Raw genomic sequence first — 16,331 nt, 5'->3', positions numbered from 1 at the left:
GGCCCCCGCAACATTTTAGCCTATGTGTACCTCTGATGCCGTGACCCCACCCATTAATTAAGTGGCCTGCATTAGGGGTGGGCTCACACACACATTCACATACAACACTTTCACCCATGCATGCATCCACCAGTCACACAACTTACATGCATGTATACATAAAACCCATAACAGCATTGACTCAAACATAAACATCAACATGCACGCATGCATGCATTCATACACATACTCATTTAATTTAAATACACATATATACACATTCAATTTTAAAACAAAACACTTACCTTTCAAAAGCACACGGACAGAAACGGTACTCCGACAGGTAGACATGCTGCCTGACAGGAGAGAACTCCTCTCATATCAGTCAGAGTGTTCACACTGAACATAGTGACTGACAGGAGAGGAGTCCTCTCTTGTCATTCAGCATGTCCACCTTGTCAGCTGAATAACGGGAGGCAGCAGGGCTCAATTCTGAGCCCTACTGTCTCCCATTATTTTGCTGTTTGTTGCAGAGCCAAACGGCTTTGTAACAAACAGCAAACTCATTGCTGGGGCAGCGGGCAGACAGCACAGTTCCCGTGTGAATAATGGGCACGGGTGGACTGTGCTGCTTTCTACTAGGGAGAGGGTGCTGCGAGACCCCCCACAAGCGCGAGGCCCGTTGCAGGTTGCCCCTCCGGCCCCCTCCCCCCCCTTGTGACAGCCCTGCAGACACCTCCAGTCCTCCGTGAGTCCCACTAAGTATTTAACAGTGCTCCCCCCCATCCCCCAAAGGATTCTCATGTGGATAATTACTGTTCTATTGATAATACTATCAATTCAAGCGCAGCTAGCATTCCTGCACAACCCCCCACATTGCGTAGCAAGCAAACAACGGCTTCACCAATTACCGCTCAGATTATTTCGCCTCTTAATGCAACTAGCAATTCTAATGGAAGTCCCGCCATATGCGGGTCTAAAGATCTTTGCAACACATCCTCCGATGCTGTGTTAAGCACTACCTCGCAAACAACTTCGGTTGCAAACCCAGCAACTCTGAAAGAAAGGCGTCCAGTGTCTCCCGTTCATAAATTGTCTTGTTAGCTTTTGAATACCAGATTCATGGTGAAACATGTCTTGGAGATTGCAGCCCATATTGAGCTCATGAACACGGATATCTGTGCATTCGCTGAAACTTGGGCTCATAGCGCAGCAGGCCCTTTGCTTAATCTGGCTATCTCGGAGGGGTATTCTATGTTAAGGTCAGACAGATTGGAGGGCAGAGGTGGGGGAGCGGCCTTGATTTTTAAATCTTCTCTCACAATCTGGGTGAAGGCCGGGACCATTAAAGATGGTATTGAATCCCTTCAGGTAGAAAACTGGCCTGAATGCTGAATCAACCCTGAACCTATTTGTGATTTATAGGCCTCCCTTCCTTACCAAAGACTTTACAACAGCGCTATCCAACTATTTAGTATCCCGTCTCAAACCCCACGCTACATTTCTCTTGTTGGGTGATTTTAACTTCTGGTTAGGCCATAAGGATGATCAGAAGGGATTAGAGCTGGAGACAGCATTGGCCAACTTAGGTCTGCACCAAAGATATCGGCTTCCCATTCATAGCCTCGGGCACACCTTGGACTGGGTTTCTGCCACTAACGTGGTAACAAAAGACCTACATGTATCGTCCTGTCCATGGTCTAACTATGCATTTTTATACTTTTCTATTCTGGCGGATTTCCTTGTCAAAGCTAGAAATAAAGACATGCCCGGTTCCATAGGCAGAAACCCCAGGCTACTCATGCAGGCCAGAATGACCACGCTGCCGAGTCCTGATATAAATTTCACATCCACGTGTACCTTGGTGGGGATGTCAAAAGCCTTGATTTCCAATCTGGCAGATATTACCAATACCCTGGCTCCAGAGAAATGCAGGAAAGCAAGGTCTGTGGTTAAAAACGAAAACCTGGTTCTCTTCTAATCTTCAAAAGTTAAAATCTAATATGCTAAAACTATTCTATGGTTGGAAAGGTAATCCCGCTCCAGGCCATCTCGTTGTGTATAAAGGTGCTGTCAGCGTATATAAATCTGCTATCTTGAATGCGAAAAAAACACATCTTTAATGACAGGATTGTGAATGCCAAATCTCAGACAAAAGAACTTTTTTAAAATTTTAAAAGAGCAGGAGTTCACCACCACTCCGGACTCTGGACCAGTTGTGAAAGACACGGTATGGTGTCAGAGCATCCAGGATGCTATGGTCAAGAAATTGCAGGGCATTAAGGCTAATATAGCAATTAAGAAAGATACCTCTATCAGATGCGAGTAAGCAAGCTGAGCTCCGAGTGTTGCAAAAGATGTTCCACTATTCCTTGATTAAATTTTTCCCCTATCTCCTTGGAGGAATTGCCAGAGGTAGTGGCTCATCTTAAAGCCACTAGTTGCAAAGGAGACCCTTGTTCAGCCATCATCATAAAAACTTGTCCTCCGACCCTGCTCGCTGCCATCAGTAAATTTGTGAACACCTCGCTTATGGAGGGCTTTGTGCCGGGAGATCTTAAACCATCTTGGGTGACCTCCCCCCCCCCCCCTACTGAAAAAAAACAGGTGTTCCTACGGGAGATCCCTTAAACTATAGGCCTATTACAAATACAGCTTTCCTACTGAAGATCCTGGATCGGGTAGCATATAGGCAAGTGGCCCAACTTCCCCATTCTAAATTGCCGACAATCTGGATTGAGAGCAGGCCACAGCACAGAGACGTCGCTACTTGAATTAAAATCTAGGCTTCATGAGCGTATGGATAAGGGACTCTCCTCCATGCTCATGCTCCTAGATCTTACAGCTTTGACCGGTAGAGCTGCGACTCGTTGGGTTGCATCTTTTCTCAATAACAGAGAAAGTAGAGTCTATTCCGAGTCAGCTGAGGCCGTCGCAGTACCAATCGAATTTGGGGGGCGAGCATATCCCCCTGTTTAAACAATATTTTTATGGACCCTTTTTTTGCACTGTTGGAACAGGAAGGGATTTGGTTTACCAACTTTGCCGACGACACGCAGTGCGTCATCCCCCTGCCAGGTTGTCACAAACAAGACGAAGAAATCTTGAATAAAGCTTATGCCAGCATCGAAAATTGGATGGTCTGAATGGCCTGGCACTTAACAGGTCCAAGGCCGAACATCTCATCGTGGGTACACAGTCCACCTTATCTAAGTTGGGCATGGCCTATGAGGTTTTCTAATTAGGCAATGTGAAGATCATCCCTCTTAAGAAAGTGAAATCATTAGGGGTCTTATTCGATCAACATCTTTCCATGAAGGCCCATGTAGGGAGCCTGGTCTCGGCTGCCATGAATTACATCAAATTATTTGCACACCTGCGTCAGAGACTCTAGCAAGAGCCATCGTGGGTTCTAAATTATATTACTGCTGTAGTCTTTTGAGAGGCCTCAGCAAAGCAGAAACCCAAAAGACTTCAGGTTATACAAATCGGTGCCCTGAGGGTTGTCATGGGCCTTTCCAGACGTTATCACGTTACTGAGGCCAGAAGAGCCTTGCACAGGCTGCCAGTGGAGGCGCGTATACATTTCCGCCTCCTTACATTCACATTTAAGTGCACACTGGGCATTATGCCATGTTATCTGAAGGAATCTATTCAGAAGAAAGCCACCAACAGAGTTCTCAGATCTAATAACCAAAATGAACTTGTGATCCCTAGATGCAGATCTAGGAAGACAGAAAAGGGGGCCTTCTCAGTCGCTGCCCCCTTGGCGTGGAATGATCTCCCGCTCGATCTCAGGTCCCAGACTAAGCTTCTTCTTTAACCTTGACATAGGTTAAGTCTCTCAGCCATTCTGAATGCTTCTACGGATGTTTTGATTTTCAATGTCTGAGAATACACTTTTTAGCCACAATGCAGGCCACATTAAACAAACTACTATTGAAACCTTTCCTATATCCCCCAGCAGATACTTTATAGGAGCCATTGCAGAAGAAATACCAATATCATCATAGAATTGCGCAATCGGTAAGCACTCCCAGAATATATGTATAAAATCGGCCGGTGCCAAGCCATATTTTAGACATGCATCGCTGATGCAAGGAGTGGATTGAGCAATCTTATCTGGCTGTAGAGTAAGCTGTTCAATATCTTAAACTGGATCAGTCTTTAACGGACATTCATAGACACTTCTTTCGTCAACAGGCAACATTCCCCCCACTGTGCAGAGCGTACCCAATATTGAAGGTCTTGATTGGATTGAACAAGTCTGTGCAGCCTTGAGGCCATACGCCTGGGTTCCCCTCCCACTACTATTGTTTCTATGCACAGGTGCGACTCAGATTTCTGTGGGAAATACGGCCATAACCTGGTGCCCCAGTTCTGCAAGGCGGTGTTCTACTTCACGCGTTACAATCTACCCACACCAGGCAGAAGGAGAATATAGAAATGGTTGTGGGACTTGTGTAAATGTTATATTGGCTCAGCAGCTGAATTTGGAATAAATTGCTAAGCAGACCCCCAGGATGTCATTATGGAGGCAATTCATTTATGATGTCTATTGGACGTACATGCAGTGTGACAGCTGTAACATAAGGTTAACGTATATGGCCCGCCTATTGCTTTATTTGCTTACAGTAATCAGTATGACTCATTGAGGATGCCAAAAAAAGACCAATTCATTTGTCTTATGACAAAGAAACTCATAGTTCAATAGCTTGACATCAAAGCGATCAGAATTATGCAAAACAAACTATACAAAAGTGAATTACATTTCAAATCATTACAAGGCATCAATACATACTGATGCGTTGGGACAACCTGAAGTACGTCAGTTGCGATCTTGGATCTGAAAAGTCTGCACCTACTGCTGTACCTATGTGTCCTAACACTCAGCACACGAGGGGAGGTTGGGCGAGTGGAGTTTGGTGAAAGGGGGAGCAGGCAGTCAGGGGAGAGTATGCATGATAAGGAAGAGCATACATGTCAGAGTGTGAACTCTTCAGGAGTGCGACCCATGCATATGACAAAACACATAATCACACTAGCGTACAAGCATAGTTTGTAACATCTTAAAATCAGATGATCAGTCTTTACACCTAGTGAAGAAAATTCAGCTATTAGCCACTGGTATGCATTTCCGGGTGGATGCCACATCGAATATATGCCTTTGCAGATAAAAGGTCTGTGAAACGCGTCACTTCTGTTGAAATCTACAATATTTCTGGGGAAGATCACATACAGTAAGTATTCCACCAATAGCAAATGTGCATTTTCCAAGCATTTTTGCAGTGCTTGGTCATCAGCTGTAAAGTTACCACAATGAACACGTTTCTGTCCAGGTTCTCTTCTCGCACCCGAGTGTTCCTAAGCTGGAATCTGTTCCAGGTGATGCTGGCCTGTATTGTTTATCACATTGGGGTACTGACTTGTGAATACTCAGCATTTTCTGTGGCAGGAGTGCTTTCTGTACAAAAGCTCTCAACCGCAGTGATTACATTGTAGTTTTTGTTTAAATAATCTCTCCTTTGCAGCGTAATTAGAAGCCACGATTTTGCAGCCCGGAAGCTCTCTACACCGTCTCTTCAGCTCCTTGCCTTCCCACTGCGATGCTGCTGCTGCTGCTTCAGAGACTGAAAAGAGGACTTGCTTGTTCTTCCCCAGTTATATCTGTTCCCTGCTGAAGCACGGCTGGGTTGATTTGGGATGACAGAGCTAAAGGTTGGTGCTAATTCTTTCTCCGTTTCATACATTGTCCCCTGCTAGCCACGGAGTGCTACCAAACATGCCTGAAAAAATAGCACAGAAACAAAATGTAAATCAAACTCCAACACAACAATCCACTAAAACAACTAATCACATACACTTACATTCTCAACTGCCACTCTGCACTTGCTCACACATGAAATCAACGAGTTAATTAGCACACACTCTCCAGACAAATCCCCCACACATTTTTATTATCCCTGACATGCCCCCCCCCCAAAGCTATGTCATCCACCACAAGGAGCGCCCACAAAAACAAGGTGGTGGCATGGCCTTCATTTACACCAGGGTTGTCCAACTCCATCCAAGCCTCCAGGGCCTGAAACATGTCAGATTATCAGGATCTTTCTCATTAATATCAATGAGATAAATTTACAAACAGTGATTCTAAATGTATTCAAATGATTCTCATGAATATTAATGAGGGCTAGCCTGAAACCTGTCAGGTTTGCGGCCCTCGAGTAGGACAATTAATTATAATGCGTTTGATTTGTCTCGTTCAGGGGTGGGGACAAACATGATTTACACAGACGCACTCACATTCAAACGCAACACCACCACATCACCCATACACTTGCTTTGAATCATTCCCTCACTTGCTCCCCTCCATCACACCCACACCCCACATGTACCTCCCACAACTTACAATCCCAACTTCCATGCTGACTGAACTACTAACCGCAGTTTCCCTCTGCACCAATATCTACCGTTGCAATTTTAACACCCGTAATTTGATCCATTCTGCGTGTCATGGTGTGACCACTTTGCAGTCCCCTTCACACTAGCTGCCACACAACCCACCTGCCTGCATTCCCCCACCTCTGAACAAGACAAATCAAACACATCACAAAGCATCATCACCACTCATGCCACCCTCTACTCCCCTCACACACACATCCCTCCATTCTTGCTAACAATTTCAACGCCACCATCACCTAACCACTCAACAAAATAGCCCCCCTCAAATATCACAAAGGCCCCACAATTACTATCAAAAACCATGGTTCGACAATTCCCTTCTCGCTATGAAGCAGGGAGTCAGACATAAGAGCTAGAGGCTGCAGACTCCTCTTTGCATAGAGACGTTAATACGCGATTGCCTCAGGGGGAAGAAGCACAAGATCTGAGGGAAACAATACTCAGATGAATGATCAGCCAACAGGGTAAAGAGAATCTCAGCAGGTGGAAAGCAACTGATAAAGAAGAAACTTTGGTCAAACAGTCAAAAGGAGCTGGAAATCAAACAGTGGAGGGCCAGAAGAAAAACCACCCTTATACTGCCATGAATACGAAAACTGCTTAGGATTGTTTTTAATGGAGCCCAAAGTTGTAATTTTGAAGAATGAATGGATCACAACAAGTAATTTAAAATACAGGATTATTGACACTATTTAATTTAACTTTCCTATATTCTATGGCATCAACACAATTAAGGAATTAAGTAGTGAGGTTGTGGTCAGTCGGGATTGAGAAAAAGTTCATCTAATTTTGGTGATTGGTAGAGGCCAAATATCACTGGGGAATAAGCTTCCCTGATGAGGTTTGAGTTTCATACTGTGGCAAGTTAGAGGGTCTCGTCCCTCCTGTAAAAAGAGAGAACCCCACAGCCTTACCCAAACCCAAACAGTTCCTAAACAAAAGCCATGGAACACCATGGAACAATTTGTATAGAATTTACCACCATATCTACAAAAAGCGGTTCAACAACTAACCAAGCCGACGCAAACTATTGCTATAGAAATGGCACAAAGTATTTAAGAGGCTAACAAACAGTTAAGGGTCTTACATAAGACAGGGGAAGTCCGGAGGGAAATAAAACCTGGCCCCCGGCCCTACACCTCACATACAAGTGAAACCAGGAATTATAATTATAATTGTTCTGTTAGAATGCGCTTAATACCAAAGATTGGTTTGTAAGCACGGGATCGGGATATGAACCTGTGTTGCACTGCATTGTCTTGTTTCAAAGACAGACAAATTGCCCCTGGGCTATCCCCTCACCAATAAAGCAGTACACCCCAGAAATAACTCCCAGAACCTTAAAGTCAAGACCTACGAAACAGAAGAAAATAAGTCCTCCGCCCATCCCCATAAAGAGCTGGGAGTAGGCAAAATGGAAGAACAAAGACCCCCTCTCGTCCTTCGCTTTTCCTGTGGTGAGAGGGGCCACCTAGCAAGACATTGTCCCACCAACTGTAAGGAAGAACCTATGGAAATAGGGTGGATGATGGGAGACCCTTGTGGTGAGCACAGGAATAGGAGGACAGAGAGATAATATCATTAATTGTCTCTCCTTACCGGTCCCTCTGAAAACCCACGTTGATAATTGGGAAGAAGAGGATTTGGTGGAGAATGCACCTGTGTGGATCTGGAGAGAAACATCTACAAAGCCCACTTAGAGAAAATCCATCGTCAGTCTCCTGTAACGAGAGAGAACCTCACACCCATACCCAAACACAGACAGTTCCTAAAAGTTAACTAAATCTCCCAACGCAAACCATCACATACCATACAGTCACATGTATTTATATGTATTTCTGTAATATAAAACCAGTTATGTCCAACAGAAATACTGAGATGAGGAGGATCCCTGAAGATGTAAGAACTCAACATGAGACTTATAGCGATCGCTCTAGTTATTACCCAACAGGTAAAAGCAATGCAGACCCTAAAAGACAAGGCCGACAAGCCAATGGTAATTGTTGGAGCGGGATAGGAAGCAGAAGCAGTTGGGGAAGTGGTCGAGAGAAGTGGAAGAGACTGAGAAAAAACCCATTGGGGAATGAGCTGAAGGAGGTGCAGTTCAACCCATATCCGGTGTATCGCTCGGGAGCTCAGAGGCGGAGCCTGGCAGAGGGGACTTCCTTTGGGTGAAAGACGGAAGAACTGAGCGCCAAGTAGCAAGGTGGGAGAGCACAATTCTGCACCCCTCCCATCCCCTCTGAAGCTTGAGCACCAGTGCCTGGCTGTCAACAACACACCCAGGCACACCGTGTGACGCTTCCGCAGCGTGCCAGAGAATCGGCTTCGGGCAGCAGACGAGGCAGGGTATCTGGAGCTTGAAAGGATCCTGGGATGAGCCAGATCGTTTCCTGTGACCCCGCTTTAGGATCGAGGGGGAAGGCCAGAAGACACCCCTTTTATTGGCTGGTGCCAATTGTAGGAAAAGTGACAACAGCCATGGAAGTCCCACAGGGGCCAATTGACAAGCTGGAAAGTAAGCTGTGCCACGGAGTGGCTTAAGCAGACACTGTAGGAAGTGCCAGACACAGCCGAGAGGCGAACCGGGCTGCGGTGCTGCCCAGAAAGGTACAGTTTTAGACAGAAGTGGGTGCCAATAATAAAAAGGTAACCACAAGGTTGACAGGGGACCAAAATCAACCTCAAAGAGTACCAAGTCCAAAAAGCTGCATAACAAGGAGCATGTTGTAATAAGGAAGTGACTGATATGTGGATAAGAGAGTAAACCCACTTTACCAAAGAGACACAAACCAAATGGAATAAAGTTTAAATTCAAGTGTCTCTACCTGGAAATACCTAGCAGGATAGCAGATCAAATAGCTTGGACAGACACATCAGAAACACAGACCTTGGCAGGAGATTACACCAAGGCTTTGACTTAATTAAAGAGAGAACATTTTGGGGGGGAATTGTTAAACACCATCAAAGGGAAGGAAAGCAACCCCTTTGAGTTGGTGGAACTTTCCTTTTGGAACATTTCAGTTGCATTACACATTGGGACTCTGTGCTACAGAATTGAGCAAGGCTGTAGGTGAGTAGCCAAGAGAGACTTTATTTTTCCCATCTTGCACCTTTTTGAAGAAATCAAAGTGTGAGGACCAGATTAGGTTTTGGACATAGGAAGGAAAACTTTACTTTGGGCATCCTGACAAACACGATTTCATTAGTTGTGTTGAGGCAGGGGAAAGCAGGGGAAACCCCTCATAGATTTAGGGCTAATGAGGCCTTCTTCCAAACCCCACTATTATTTAAATTAAAGTAGTTCAGCAAGTGAACAACACTGTGTCCGTCTCCCATGTCCGCTTCCTCACAATACCTTGCAAATGGATTAATGGAGCCTATTTGTGTAGTATTTTCTCTATTATTGATAGATTTATTTTTTGTGACTTTCTTTTATATATAACCTTGTAGAGTGTACTGGGATTGCTAAGTACATTACCATTTTACTTTTTTATGTGGCCTACGTGTTCTTTAACAAAGGAACGTAGAGATTACTAAGGCTATATGATGTTGTTAGTTTTAACAATGGTCGATAAATATAAAGTATTTAAATTAGTGTTTTTAATGTCATGTGTCTCAATTCGCCTATTAAGCACAAACTGATCCTCCAGAGACTACAAGTCCTCTATACTTCAGTGGCGTTTCTACAAGAAACTAATTTTCTCTTAAATGATGAAAAGTGCAAAACATCTGCCACACATTACTGCGCCTCCAGTGGTGGGAAAAAGAGAGGATTAGCCATACTCGCCCAGAACGGATTTTCATTCACAAAAATGTATAGGTATGTACCCTGGAATGCACCAGATGAACGTCAATAATCATTTTTTACCCACTGGTTTTCTAGGTTAGGACAATCTGTCAAGGGAGATATTATAATAGGTTGGGACTTTAATTGTGTTTTAGACCCTATGCTGGGTAAGGTGTTAGCTCTTTCTCAGCCGAACAGCAAAAAATTCCAAGTGATTGGAAAATATTTGCAGATTTCTCGCTGATAGAAACTTGAAGGCTTTTACATCTGGGGGACGACACCCATTATTCTGTCACACGCAGGGACTTCTTAAGAATAGATATGTTTGTGGAATCTATTACCTTAATACATAAAATCCCAGCAGTGGAGATTAGCCAGAGTGTTATATAACCATGGCTCGGTTATTCTAGTCTTAATAATTGGCATGTCACCTAACCCAGGGTGTAAACAATGGCACCTCAGCAATTCCTTACTACACGATCTCATAATTAAGATTCATAATGCAGATACCTTGAGCAACTATTTTATAGAGAATGACAATGGAAATCTAGATGCCAACAATCTGGAAAAACACTTGAAAAGTGAAATAATTAACAAAACTTTGGCTTTTATTAAAGCCAGGGAAAGGCAAAGGCAGACATTGGGAGATGTGAATAAACTGTAGTCGACAGAACATAAACAGAGGCAGTCCCTTAAGAGTCCGGGAGAACTTAAATAAGCAATCTTTCAACTAGAATCATGCTTCGCAGATTATTCTGCAAGGTCCCCATTACACAGCAAACAATTCTGTTATAGCAAAGGTCATAAAGCATCACCTGGGCATTTGTCCATTAGTTAGGCCATTTCTCATTCTTGCCAGCCCCTTTCCTTTCCCCTCTAGTAAGGTGCTGAATGAGACATTTTCTTTTGGTTTGGCGTAACAAGGCCACAGATTTATTTTCACATATGTACAACCACAGCAAACAGATCTTGAAAATAGTTCCAAAGATGTAGCGACTGCTCCTTGTCCTGCTTCCCCCTTTTACTCCATGTCCATTGCAGGCCCAACTCCCCCAAGACCTTCGAGTCTGAGAACCGCCTGCCCCTGCAGGTATTTGCGGACTGGGGGAGCGCCGTTTGTTGGAGGGAAGTTGAGCCCCAATTGCTACCGCCAGACACCCCCGCCGTTTAGGCTCCCAGGAGGCGCTGTCCAGACTGGGCGAAGCCCCTTCCGGTTTAGCAATGGCTCATTCGGAGTCTTTCTCTTCTCATTGGTCGCCACAACACCGCCATGCCAAAGGTGGGTTACCGCCCACCGTGGCTCTCCCTTTTCCTATTTTGTAGTTCTAGCAGTTCTGAGTACACCTTGTTGCCCAGTGCAACTCCGTCTATCCTCCTTTGACCAGGGATTTCACCTTTGCCGGTTGTGCCTGATCTAGGGATACTTCAGTCCCCTCCATCTTTCCGTCATACCTTGACCTGCTCTTGCACAACCGGCTCCCGGTTCGACCACCGCTTTGAGGCCAACTGCCTCCCCTTTCTTTCAACCATCCCTTGGTAGCACCAACTCTCTCAACCCTCCGTGCCTGCTATCCCCCTGCCCCTGCAGGTGTTTCTGGGCTGAGAGAGCGCCATTTGTTCGAAGAAGCGGAGCCCTCATTGCCACCACCAGACGCCCCTGCCGTTTTAGGCTCCCAAGGGGCGCTGGCCCGACTCCGTTTCTTGCATAGTCCAACCATCTCCTTCGTAGACACCGCTCTCTCAACCCTCCATGCCTGATACCCACCTGCCCCTGCAGGTGTTTTGGACTGAGAGAGCGCAATTTGCTCGAGGAAGCGGAGCCCTCGCTGCCCCCACCAGACGCCTCTGCTGTTTTAGGCTCCCAAGAGGCGCCGGTCCGACTCCGTTCCTTGCCCAACCGTCTCCTTCGTAGACACAACTCTCTGAACCCTCCGTGCCTGATACCACCTTGCCCCTGCAGGTGTTTTTGGGCTGAGAGAGCGCCATTTGTTTGAGGAAGCGGAGCCCTCGTTGCCATCACCAGACGCCCCTGCTGTTTCAGGCTCCCAAGGGGCGCTGGTCCGACTCTGTTCCTTGCCTTGTCCAACCATCTCCTTTGTAAACACGACTCTCTCAACCCTCCGTGCCTGATACCCCCCTGCCGTTGCAGGTGTTTTTGGGCTGAGAGAACGCCATTTGTTCGAGGAAGCGGAGCCCACATTGCCACACCAGACACCCCTGCCTGTATTTGAACAGAAAACAATTTGTTATCCACCCAATGCAGACATGAGGCATACTGTGGACACCTTTTTTGGACTTGTAGGCTCTGTCCCAAAAGCATTGCCTTGTGGATAGGTACCTTCCCCCATACATAAATTCATTCGTCAGCTGAGTGAATAATTAACCACCCTGCCATTTCCGGGAAATCTTGGTCGGTGCAATCGCTACCTGCCCGTATGGATCATCTCCCCCAACTAATGCCTCCTGGAAAACCCTTTCTAATGGCTCCTGAAAACCAACCAGCATATTATCCATCGACATTCCTCATAACTACTAGGTACTCCCATATCTAAACAACTTCAGGCCATGCTACCGCCTTCTGCCGAATTGCATTCTGGTATTTGTAGTCTCGTTTATCCAGAAGTGGGGCTTATTTGAATCCATACAACCTATACTATTAGCCATAATTTTATTATCCACCAGCAATGTTTCCGTTAATCTTTCAGTAATTGTGCCTCTTAAAAGAATGTTAAGTCCTGTGGCACGCTATCCTGTCCTAAAGACATAGAAACCAACTTTAAGACATCATTACTCGGTCCAGATGCATCCTAACATTTTTCTTGGATGTTGCATGAAAGTCCAGACACGCGAGTTCCGCACGTTGCTGTGCTATGGCAAATGTACTTAACTATTCACCTCCCGCTAGAGGGACCAGTGACTCACTACGCACAGCTGTGCCCCCCCCCACGCAACACTACCCGGGGCTGTCCCCCCAAATGCCTTGGACACATGCCCCTCTGCCCCAAGGCAAGGCGATCAACCCAGCAGATATGCACGCACCCATCTCTCAAACCCAACAGTTTTGGGCTGTGTATAAGCCTAAGGGATACGCCTGGCACAATTCCATGGCCAAGCACCCTTCTTGCACCTGCTACCATCGATGGCTAGTGAATACCCCAGAAAACAATATTCCATGGCCATGCACTTACACCTGTTACCATCAATGTACAGTAATACCACAGGAAACCATATCCCATGGCCATGCACTTACACCATGTTTGCACCTACTAACATCAATGGTCAGAAAATCCCTATTCGTAGAAAGTATTCCCTATTATTCGTGTGGACGTTACTGGAAACCAACTCTGATTACTTCCATTTTTTGGAAAAACCAATCCCATGCATGTGTAATAAAAGAAAATTTCTTCACTGTAAAGCCGCCATTTTTCCATTTCCAAACCCTTTTTTAACAATAGAGAGCACCTTAACCAATGCGTAGCAGCTACATGAAAGCCGCATTATTTAGAAATGCACGTGACAAATGCCTAAACGCATTCTGGGACTTATAGTCTTGCAGGTATACGGGGAACTAAACCCCGGCCAGGGGCATGACTGCGTCTGGCATAAATTGAATCTACAGAATAAAAAGCCAATCTGATATCAATCCTGTGCCCAACTACCATTCCCATAATGCACCAAAATGGGCTTGAAACATTAAACGTAAACTCCTAAACACGGCCACTGACCCCCTTTCATTTCCGCCCGCCCGCCAGTATTGCAGCAGTTCTTTAAAGCTGCGGCCGTACCTAGACCTCACTTGTAAAGGCACAACATTGCCACACCAACCTTAGTGGTTGTCCGTTCCTTATGCAAACACGGCCTCCATGTTTATTTCTTAAGCACCATATGCTGCCCTGTTTCCCTAAGGGACATGGGCTTCTCCTTGCACATATTCGCTGGTTAAAAACTGCGGCCATTATGGAGTTCAATTCATGGCGCAAGCATACATGCGCCCCTTGATTCATCATTCCTTAAATCACTTAATCCCACAGTATTACCTCAATTACTGCGCCACAGGGCCATGAACAGTTGGGCGTAGAATTCAAATTAAATACAATACATTACCCTAAACAACGCAAAGGGCGAAACTATGGAAGCATATACAAACAATTAAACCACCCCAGGCCAATTTAGAAAAATGTTTTTTTCTTTTCTTAGTTTATAACGCGCTTAAATACCCAGCGGTTTCTAAGCACGGAACCGGGGATCGAACCTGTATTGCTTTGTGTCGTCGTGCTTCCAAGGCGAACACGTTGCCGCTGAGCTATTGTGCCCTTTCACACATAGCATCCCCTTCGTCAATAGCATGCCGTCTGCCCTTAGCCGCCCGCAAACCGCTAGTAGAAGAAATAAAACACGGCGTTCGTCACCTAGCTCATAACATCATGCTAGCAGCCGACAAGAGACATTGCATTGTCGAATACTATCTCAGCCCGACATCAGCAGCGTCAAACCCAGCAAACACGTCGTTCAGTTGCCGCGGTAAGAGATTATCACAATTGCTATTAAGTGCATATAATTGAAACCTTAGCCGTGTATTATATACCATTGGACCCAGAAAACAAAATGTTGCGCAGTCCTCCTTAAAACAACAATGCTCCCTCACATCAAGTACCTTCCTGTTTTGTAAACCAGCGCTTCGCCGTGATGAGAACAACCACCAGTCTCTCCCTTAAGGAGCTGCATTTATAACAAACAAGTTCCGGTAAGAGCTGTTGTTCCCAGGGCCTCCTTCCTGAGCACTAGTTTTGTGCTTGGAGCTCATTCAAAAAACACGATAAACATACTGTAAGCATTCATACATACAGCTGCTCCGTGTGGCAGCGCACCCTTTCTATTATCTGTGCTTTCGATAACGCGGGCTATTTATAGAAGCACACAATCCACCACCGCCCCAGACACCTACCGCGCGTTGATATTCCTGCGCCTGCACCCGGTGGACCAAAAGTGGAACAGGGTGGCGCCCGCGCTGTAACCATTGCCTTAGTGACCTCACAGTTGGCAAATGCACACAACCTCCATCATGTACAATATGACGGGCAAAACTATTTAACAACAACCATTAAACGTACTGCAATTGCTACATTTCATTCCCTGGCAACTGGGATCGAGAGTTCCTTTCATGCTTTTCCTTTGTCTTCTCGCCGTCATTCTCCCCGGACGTGACCGTAAATGCCACGAAACACCCCAGATGGGACGCAAACCCACATTTATTGGCCTAGGAGGCCAGTGCCTTATCCATTAGGACACTGGGACCACTCCATTACATTCATTTCCTCCTAATCATTACCCCTACCTTCATACAGTCGGTCAAGTGACACAGCGAGCAGAGCACTCGCTCCGACATCCGTGCAGAGCCCGCCAACGCAGGCTCGATTCCCAGCAGGGCCCAACCCAGCCCTTCATCCCGACACCGTGGGTAACAATAAGCAGCGCTCAGCGCTATGCAAATGGCAAACTATTGTCTTTATTATTATTATTATTATTATTACAAAACTGCCCGGCTAAACAACAATGTGGGCATGCGAAAGACAGGACCCGCCTGCGCCATTTGCTCCTCCTATGTTGCCTTCTGCCGTTAGGCCCACTCGTTTTGGCGGCCCCCCCTCATCGTGCAGGACGCCGGGACTGGTCAGCCGTCCCCTACTGCTGACGACCAGCCCTGTGATACCCACCACGAGACCTAAATACATTACTTCGCGGACCCGCCCTTTGCTCAAAGCGCCGCGACCGCCGCAGGACAGGGCTCTATTCTTACAAACCCGAAGGTGCCAGCGCAACCATACTGGGCCCGTTCTACCGCTTTCCCCTCTCTCTTAGCCCTTCTCCTTACCGGACTCCTATTCCTGGCTGCCGCACGATTGCTGGAAACCCGGCACAAGCTGGAAAACCTTCTTCCACTCGATCGGGAACACTGCACAGCATCCCGGACAGCCAAAACTGGAACCCTCCTTCCTCCATGTGAAATCCTCCTCTCCGTGCCGGCGAGTGGGCGTCCTTCTGCATCCTTCGAAACGTCCTTCGAAATCCTCTCCTGGTTGACGGGCGTCCGGCTGCTGGA

Source organism: Ambystoma mexicanum, chromosome 7q (genome assembly GCF_040938575.1).
Source record: "Ambystoma mexicanum isolate Mex_15411 chromosome 7q, UKY_AmexF1_1, whole genome shotgun sequence".
Lineage (NCBI taxonomy): Eukaryota > Metazoa > Chordata > Amphibia > Caudata > Ambystomatidae > Ambystoma > Ambystoma mexicanum.
Note: the sequence above shows the minus strand (reverse complement) of the source record.